The 8,260-nt window shown below is 39.7% G+C and overlaps 1 pseudogene; it reads left to right on the plus strand.

Moving 5' to 3' along the window:
* The first annotated feature begins 740 nt into the window (after positions 1-740).
* On the plus strand, positions 741-905 carry LOC142313452 (U2 spliceosomal RNA; annotated as a pseudogene).
* The last annotated feature ends 7,355 nt before the right edge of the window (positions 906-8,260 follow it).

Raw genomic sequence — 8,260 nt, forward strand, 5'->3', positions numbered from 1 at the left:
CCTCCCCTCAAATCCTGCAAAAGGCATCAAATGTGAGGTCAGTTTTGCAAAACTTCCTTTACTTATCTCCAAGCTTTAAACTAGAGTTTAACTAAAAAGCAAATTAGTATAATACAGTATCAGACAAATTATTTTCTACGCTTGCAAACTGCTTAACCATTTCATAGATATGCAATTCTCAGGGATTCAATCCAGTGGTGAAAGGATCAATTAAAATAAAAAAGTAAGGTTGAAAAAAGGCTAAAAAAAAAGAAAAGAGAAAAAGCCTGACCTAGCAGACTGTGAGAAGAGTCAATTGATGATCTTGTACTCGTGTGTGTATTGTTGTACCACTTTGACTGTGTCAGCAGGTGGAAACGCTCATCAGGACATTAAATATTCAAAGAGCTGACTGCGGCAGGGCCAGAGAGAGGCTCCACCAGGATCAAACCCGCTGTCCAGGCTTTATTTTGTAAAAAATCTCAGGCCTGTGTTTATATCTAGCTCATTCTCTGTGTCATGCTTTTAATACTGAATAATATAAAGTACGGAAGGCAGACAAACAGGCAGCCTCTCCTTGGAACCTTTAAGAGTCAAAACGTGAAAATTAAGCAAAAAATGAATGTTAATAAAAAAGTATTATCTTCAAGAGATTACACAGTCAGGTTATGCGCTTGTACAGTGAGGGATGTCTGCAGTAGCCTGTTGTTCTTGGCACATTATCAGCATATTGTGCGGTGGCATTCACTCTTTATACATAGGCTTCTTCTATACGTTTTGGCTAAGATCAAGTGTAGTATCTGTTCTGATCACTAACATCTGGTAACCAAAAATGTAAAGGATTTTTGGAACACAGAAATGCGGTTGTCCTCTCCACTCCACACATTGATCTGGTATTGCAGTACTCCAGGAACGATGCATGATAATTTTGTAAAAGATGCACACTTGAGAAGCATCCTAATTGCTAATATTTTCTACTAGAATCAATTAAAGATTGCATGTGGACATTTTCATGCAATATATAGACAATACATAGTGTTACCTGTGTCACTGATGTTATGCTGCAGAAACTTTTGTTTCAAAAATGCGTTGGCAAAAGTCAGCTTTTTCTGGGTATAAAAGTAGACAAAGCAAAAAGTTTTACAATAAAAATATCTTGTTTTATAGTTAAAGGAACATATACATTTAATTTCTAATTACTTTACATTTTTCTAATTTATTTATCTACAGTAGATAATTTCTATAAATCTATCTATCTGTAATTTCTACACTTCCATAAGTCCATTTTATCAAAAACTAAGATCCCAGCTATGTAAACCTAGAAAGTAGGTTGAATAAAATCCCTCCCCTGCAGGAAAATATTTCCTTTTAATTTTTTCTGAGTCCTTATTTTGAGACTTGGTAGGGGAACAGGATTGGTGACTCTATTGGTTATTTGGCGCCACTTTTGCAGTAGTGATACATTAGGATGACTTCTGAATCCATTGAGTTACATCCTCTGCCTAGTAGAAGTTTTGCTTGCTAGTTTAGATTCTTAGCTACTAAGATCAGCTGCTGAGACTTCCTCTGTTGCTGACTAATTTTTCTGAAATACCGAGTTAAGCAGTGCTCTTTAAATTCTGTGATGGGTACACTGCTGTGGACAGAAAGCACTTTAACACCTCAGGGTTACCTAATACAGTTAGCCCAAACACAAGCCCATCGCTGACTGGTGCAGAAACTAGTTTTAGGCTATGTGCGCACGCTGCGGATTTACCGCGGATTTTCTGCAGAAAATGTGTCTAACATTTCTGCAGTCATTCCCCAGCAAAACCTATGGGTATAAAAAAATGCTGTGCCCACACTGCGTTTTTTAATACCTGCGGATTTACCCGTGGAATTTCTGCTGCGGAATTAATGTGCATGTCACTTCTTTTCTGCAGATACCTGCGGTTTTTGCCATAGATAATGGTAAAAAAACGCAGTGAACAACCCGCGGAAAAATAGCGGCAAAAACGCGGGTGCGGTTTTACCGCGGTTTTTGTCGTGGGTGCGGTATTCTGCCAGAGGGTGTGGATTTTTCTTAAGAAAAGTCCATTTTCTAGTGCGCACATAGCCTTAAAAGGGAATAAGACACTGGCTCTTCGTTTTGGCGTTTTCCTTGGAAAATACAGGAAAATACTAATACACCTGAGGTCATTGTTTGATGAGACACAGAAGAATTTCCTGTAGAAGTCAGGCTAGCTAAGTACTTCACTAAGTAATATCTATATTCTGGTGTGAATTTCTACTCTTCTGATTCTTGTCACTGAGCTGTACACTTATTTATTGCCATTTCAACAGCTTTTGAAAACTGCCATAAATAAATGTTCAGGATTTAGAAGGACTTCTGGAAAAGATGAAAATGCTTACTTGATAAAACACTACTGTAAAAAGGTCCACACATTCATAATGCATGTCTATTGTGGCTTTAAGGTGTTGTAAGGAGAAAAACATTATTAGTCTATCAATTCCTTTTAAAGGGATACTGCCGTCTTATGCTGTCTAAATTATGAAATCAAGACAGGGTCCCTCATTACAGAAAAATATGTTTATTCTGAAATTCTCTGGTGTTTACGGTAATAATTGGTAAACTTGAGAGTAAAAATATTTGGGCATGGAGAGAAGTGTCCACTGCGTAGCTCCCTTTGCCTTCTGACCATCTGGCTCGGCTTGATTGAAGAGGTCACTATGGGGTGAGACCTGTATATCAATTTGAGCCAGGTAAGGAAGAGACAAAAGAATTTCAGAATTAAACATAGTAGTTTATTAAAAAAAAAAAAAAAAAGGACCCTGACCGGATTTCATGCCGTCGTACTTCAGCACGGTTAACATAAGAGAATATTGTCATTTTGATTTTATATTAACACTAATGTATTGTTGGTTAATTTATTCATTAGTTATTCAGGGTTCTGTATTGTATGTTGAATATTCAGCCCCACTTGTACACACATGCTTAGCAGCCATATTCATAACACTTTTTTGCAGCAATTGTTCCTTCATATTTGGGGGTGCTGAAACATAGTTTGTTGTAAGGCTCTAGAAAAATACCAAAATGTTTACACACACACACACACACACACACACACACACACACACCCCTATGAGATGTAGGAGGTTTTAGGTGGTCTTCAGCAGAATGTAACATATAGAAGGTATGGGGATTTTTCTTTAAAAATGAAAAAACTACTAAAATGCTTGTAATTATTGCATTCAAGGAAGCTTGAAACTGCAAAGAAGTAGTTTACATATGATAAAACATCACAATACACCCCTGCATGCCCAATATGCCTAATACTTACCATAGCTACGTACACACACTGTACCACAAACAATTCCTGATGTCATAATATGTTTTTCTAAAGAGCCTTATTAAATGTGTTAGAAAAAACCCCTCCACAATTTGTGAAAAAAAAACAGACTTCGACCTCAAGATGTGAGGCACACAAATGTAGCGTATTAATGTGTAAACTAAGGGCTCATGCGCACGTAACTGCTGAATATTCTGCAGCGATTTAACAGCAGATGTGTGCTTCAAATTGCTGCAGAAACACTGCTTAATGGATGCAGTATTTTTATTAAAAAAAGCAGATTTCATGCGCTCTGGCTGCTGCCCCCACCATAGACAGAGTGGGAGCTGCATCCAGAACGCACAAATAATTGACATACTGCTTTTATGAACACACGGATTTGGGTCAAAATATTAGCACCCAAATCGCTGCGTTCAAAAAAGCAACGTGCGCACGTATCATGCACAATCTACATAGATTGTGCAGGGGACACAGGACGCTTGCATTTACACTGCAGTGCAAAACGCAGCGTAAAGGCATCTAAGTACGCAACGTGCGGACAAGCCCTAAAAGGGCTGTCCAGTCTTCTGATAAAAACCTGCCATCGCTCTATGTGACTGGAGTTTTCTAAATCTTAACAGTGTGTGGCGCTCACACAGACATAACTCCCAGGTATTGCTGGGGAGAACGGTCATGTGACTTCAAGTATGTCATTTGCATTTCTCCAGTCACAGTATGACTAGATGTTCCTGGCTTCTTTCAATAAAAGTGAATTGAGATTAGTCAAACATGTCTAGTTGGCATGTCACCGCGTGTCTGCAAATCTCATACTTTCAGTCATGTGATCACTGTCTCTCAGCAGCAGAACTGGGGAATCAGGACTACATACACACAACACACTGTCAGGATTCAGAAGTCTGCAGTCAGAGAGTGACTGCAGATTTTTATCATAAGATTGGACAACCCCTTTAATGTATCTTTATTAGTGGACATGTATTTACAAATATTATGTATATACCTAGCACCATAATCTTTTCTATTGCTTTATTAAGTAACACATTTACAGGAATACATTTATAAAAGCAGGTAAACAATGCAGCATAGAGCAGTACAATACATGCTTAGGGAGTTTATAGAAATAATGCATTTTTGTGTCGCGTTTTCTGGTACAAGGTGCATTTTTCTGCCATAAGATATAGTTTTTTGTGAACAAATTTTCTGCAGCATGTGCACATATCCTAAATTTGGTGTGACCTCTAAATAATGCAACACACAGCCATTAATGGCTAAACCACTGGCAACAAGAGTGCGTACACCCCTAAGTGAAAATGGCCAAATTGTGCTCAAAGTGTCAATATTTTGTGTGCCCACCATTATTTTCAAGCACTGACTTAATTCTTTTGGGCATGAGGTTCACTAGAGCTTCACAGGAGACACTGGATCCTCTTCCATGACAACATTTTTTCATTATAATTTTTATGTTATCAATTTAACTCTTGTTTAATTTTCTTCTTTTGGACTTTCCGGTTATTTTTTAAAAAAAATCTTTAACGGAAAATAGCTACATCACAGTAATTTCTTTTCATTAACAGAGGTTCTGTTTTCACAAAATATTTATCGTTTTATAAAAGCATTGTTCCATGAGTGCTACAATTCTGGAATCTAGTATTTTTATCCAGGATTCCTCATTTTTTGGTTTCACTTGGTTTTTTTTTATAGGTCCAATACTTCTGGAAAATGTGACAATTTGGCATCATGGTGGTTTTATGAATGTCATAAAATCCTAATGTAGTATCATTTCAGATAAATACACATTTTTTATTGCAGTCTTTACAGCAATGAATGAATGGTTGCGGTTTGTCTGTGACCCTTTCCTTGGCACCTGTGTTTTCTTCTTTGGACCCTCAAGTCTGAAACTTTTCGGGTCCTGCTCACCCGTATGGCTAACGAAGTGAGCTTGCTCTCAGGGTTCACGTTTAGGATTTCTTTGGACTGTATTGGGAAAGTCCTATCCCATCGGTGCGCTAGTACCCCGATTTTGGAGCGGGTTGGGGATGACACTTGAAATCTACACCACCGTCGGGTAAATTACCAGGACGCATGATGCTACTTCCCGGCCCAGGGTCCACGTACCCCATCGTGCCCTGGCCCCTGCCCGGTGATAGCTCAAGGCCGCCGGCCGCTCTCCTCGGCAGTCCGTGCCCCCTGACACTATCCCCTGCGACCGGGGTTCCAGCTCCTACCAGGCCCAAACCAACGTCTGCCACCTAGGAGACTTCAGGATCCCTGCTCCACCTGTGACCTCTCCTCACAAGAGTCACTTCCTTCTCCTTCCACTACCACTTCACTTCTCACTTTTTCACTCCCCCCTACCAACCCCCCATGTGGGCGGCCCTATTCCCTTCAGGCCCCCCAATGGTGTGTCTGGTGGGTACAGTGCAAAGTGTTCCTAGGGTTTTGATTGGCTCAGCTGTTGGCAACACCAAAGGACCAGGACCCGTAACCAAGGAGGGTGGATACTGTGCTGAATCGCAGATTGCACAATACCCTGTGACGACCTGATAGGCCAGGGCGTCACACAATATGCTAATGAACCTCGGCTCCTGCTGTGCTACCAGCATGAGCCAAGTGTCATGCAACTGTGATCCCATCCTGTGATCAGATCTCAGCTGTGGAGGAGAGGGAGGGATTAATCTCCCCATCTCCTCCATTGTTAGATGATGTGATTATCGCACTGCACTCAGATATCATCCGAGTGCAGTCCAATGTTTCATTCTCACCCATAAACTCGTATGGGTGCGAGTGACACGGCTCTCACTGACAATCGCAGCATGCTGCGACTTTTCGCTCATCCACAATCTGGATGAGAAAAAGCTAACCATCTTCTCTCCCTTATTGAATAACATTTGTCTGAGTACAAGGCGAGATTTTCTAGCATTGCACTCGCCCGAGTCATACGCTCGTGTGAGCGTACCCTAAAAGTCATTGTTTCATTTAAATGAAACCAATGATATTGTAAGCATTAACATGGGTGATGTGCTTGCAAAACTGTATTTCTAACATTCTTCACATTTCAAAGATAGAAGTATGAAGTGCTGCATATCGAACGTGTGCCCAGCTGATCCTTATTATTCTGCCGGTCACAATAATATTACTTAAAGGGACTTTGTCACCAGGTGTTTACCACCTAATCTAAGAGCAGCATGATGAAGGGAAAGAGACCCTGATTCCAGCGATGTGTTACTTACTGGACTGCGTAGTGTAGCTTTTATAAAATCACTCTTTAATTAGCAGGAGATTACCATTAGATGACTACTTGCCGTGCTGCCAGGTAGTCCAGCAGATGCATGAGCTCGTTATAACCCTGCTCTACATTCAAATAACTGCTATATCTGCAAAAGAGAGAACAGTGATTTTATAAAAATAACAGCAAACAGCTCAGTAAGTGACACAACGCTGGAATCAGGGTCATTTTGCTGCTCTCAGATGGGATAGCAAAAACTCCTTTAATATATAATAATATTACTTTGGCTTGCAATATCCCTTTTCATCATATTTTTTTCAGTGGGATGTATCTCTATGAGCTACACTATTATACAAGAATTTATAGTATGATTGTTTTATTTCAATATTGATGATAATGTGATCTTGTTGAAGGCTAGTACTGTTTTATTGTATAACACTGTATTAACTGGAGGTGGTACTTATGCAGACACACAAAATGCACCATTTCCTCAAGGGAAGACAACTCAACGCACACACAAATTATTACAGCTGCGGTTTTACTGTAATTTTACTACAACTGTGGCAAAAAGTGCACATGCAGTATTTACGTTTGATTTTGCAGTGAACCTCAAAAGTAATCTGACTCGTGTACTTAGCTGCAGTTTTGCTGTGTTGCAGTTAAGGTGCTGCTCTTTGCGGGCTCACTATTATAGTCACATCATTCCTTTGCTGTCATCACGGATATACTCACATTCTTCCAAAAATATACTTCTTGTAATTTTTTACTGCACAAAACTAGCCTAGTGCACATTTCCTGTGTCTTTACCTCCCTTAAAATAAGAGCTTGTAAACCAATACCAATGCAATAAAAAAAACTGCATAAACAGAAATTTCCATATACAGATTTATCACTAGTTATATTCTACTGAGAATAGGCCTCGTCATGGTCGACCAAAGAAGCTGAGTGCATGTGCTCAGTGTCATATTCATAGGTAGCCTTTTCGAAATAGACGCATGAGTGCTGCCAGCAGTCAAGCATCGTGGTGGGATCTATGAATGCCAACATGTACTGGCATACTGAAAAAGAGCATGATCCCCTCCCTTCAGAAAATGAGCCGCAGGGCAGTATTCCAACACAATAATGACCCCATACAAACTTCCAAGATGACCATTGCCATACTAAAGAAACTGAGAGTAAAGGAGTTGGACCAGCCAATCATGTCTCCAGACCTAAGCCCCATTGAGCATCCTCAAATGGAAGGTGGAGGAGTGCAAGGTTTCTAATATCCACCAGCTCCATGATGTCGTCATGGAGGAGTAGAAAAGGATCCAATGGCTCCTGTGAAGCTCTATTGATCTCCATGCCAAAGTGAATTAAGGCCGTGCTAGAAATAAATTGTGGTCACACAAAATATTGACACTTTGGGCACAATTTGGCCATTTTCACTAAGGAGTGTACTCACTCTTGTTGCCAGCGGTTTAGACATTAGTGGCTGTGGGTTGTGATATTTAGAGGTCACACCAAATTTAATCTGAAATACAAGCGGTACACTGACTACTTTACATTGTATTAAAGTGGTATATCTTTAGTGTTGTCTTATCAAAAAATATAGCAAAATATTTACAAAAAATGTGAGGGGTGTACTCACTTGTCATATACTGTATATGAGAGTTTATAGTCCATGGTATAACCTTCATATTCCTGATATATTTAGCAGCTTCAATATTAATGAAAAGAAGGGTTAAAC

Source organism: Anomaloglossus baeobatrachus, chromosome 5, assembly GCF_048569485.1.
Source record: "Anomaloglossus baeobatrachus isolate aAnoBae1 chromosome 5, aAnoBae1.hap1, whole genome shotgun sequence".
NCBI classification, from domain to species: domain Eukaryota; kingdom Metazoa; phylum Chordata; class Amphibia; order Anura; family Aromobatidae; genus Anomaloglossus; species Anomaloglossus baeobatrachus.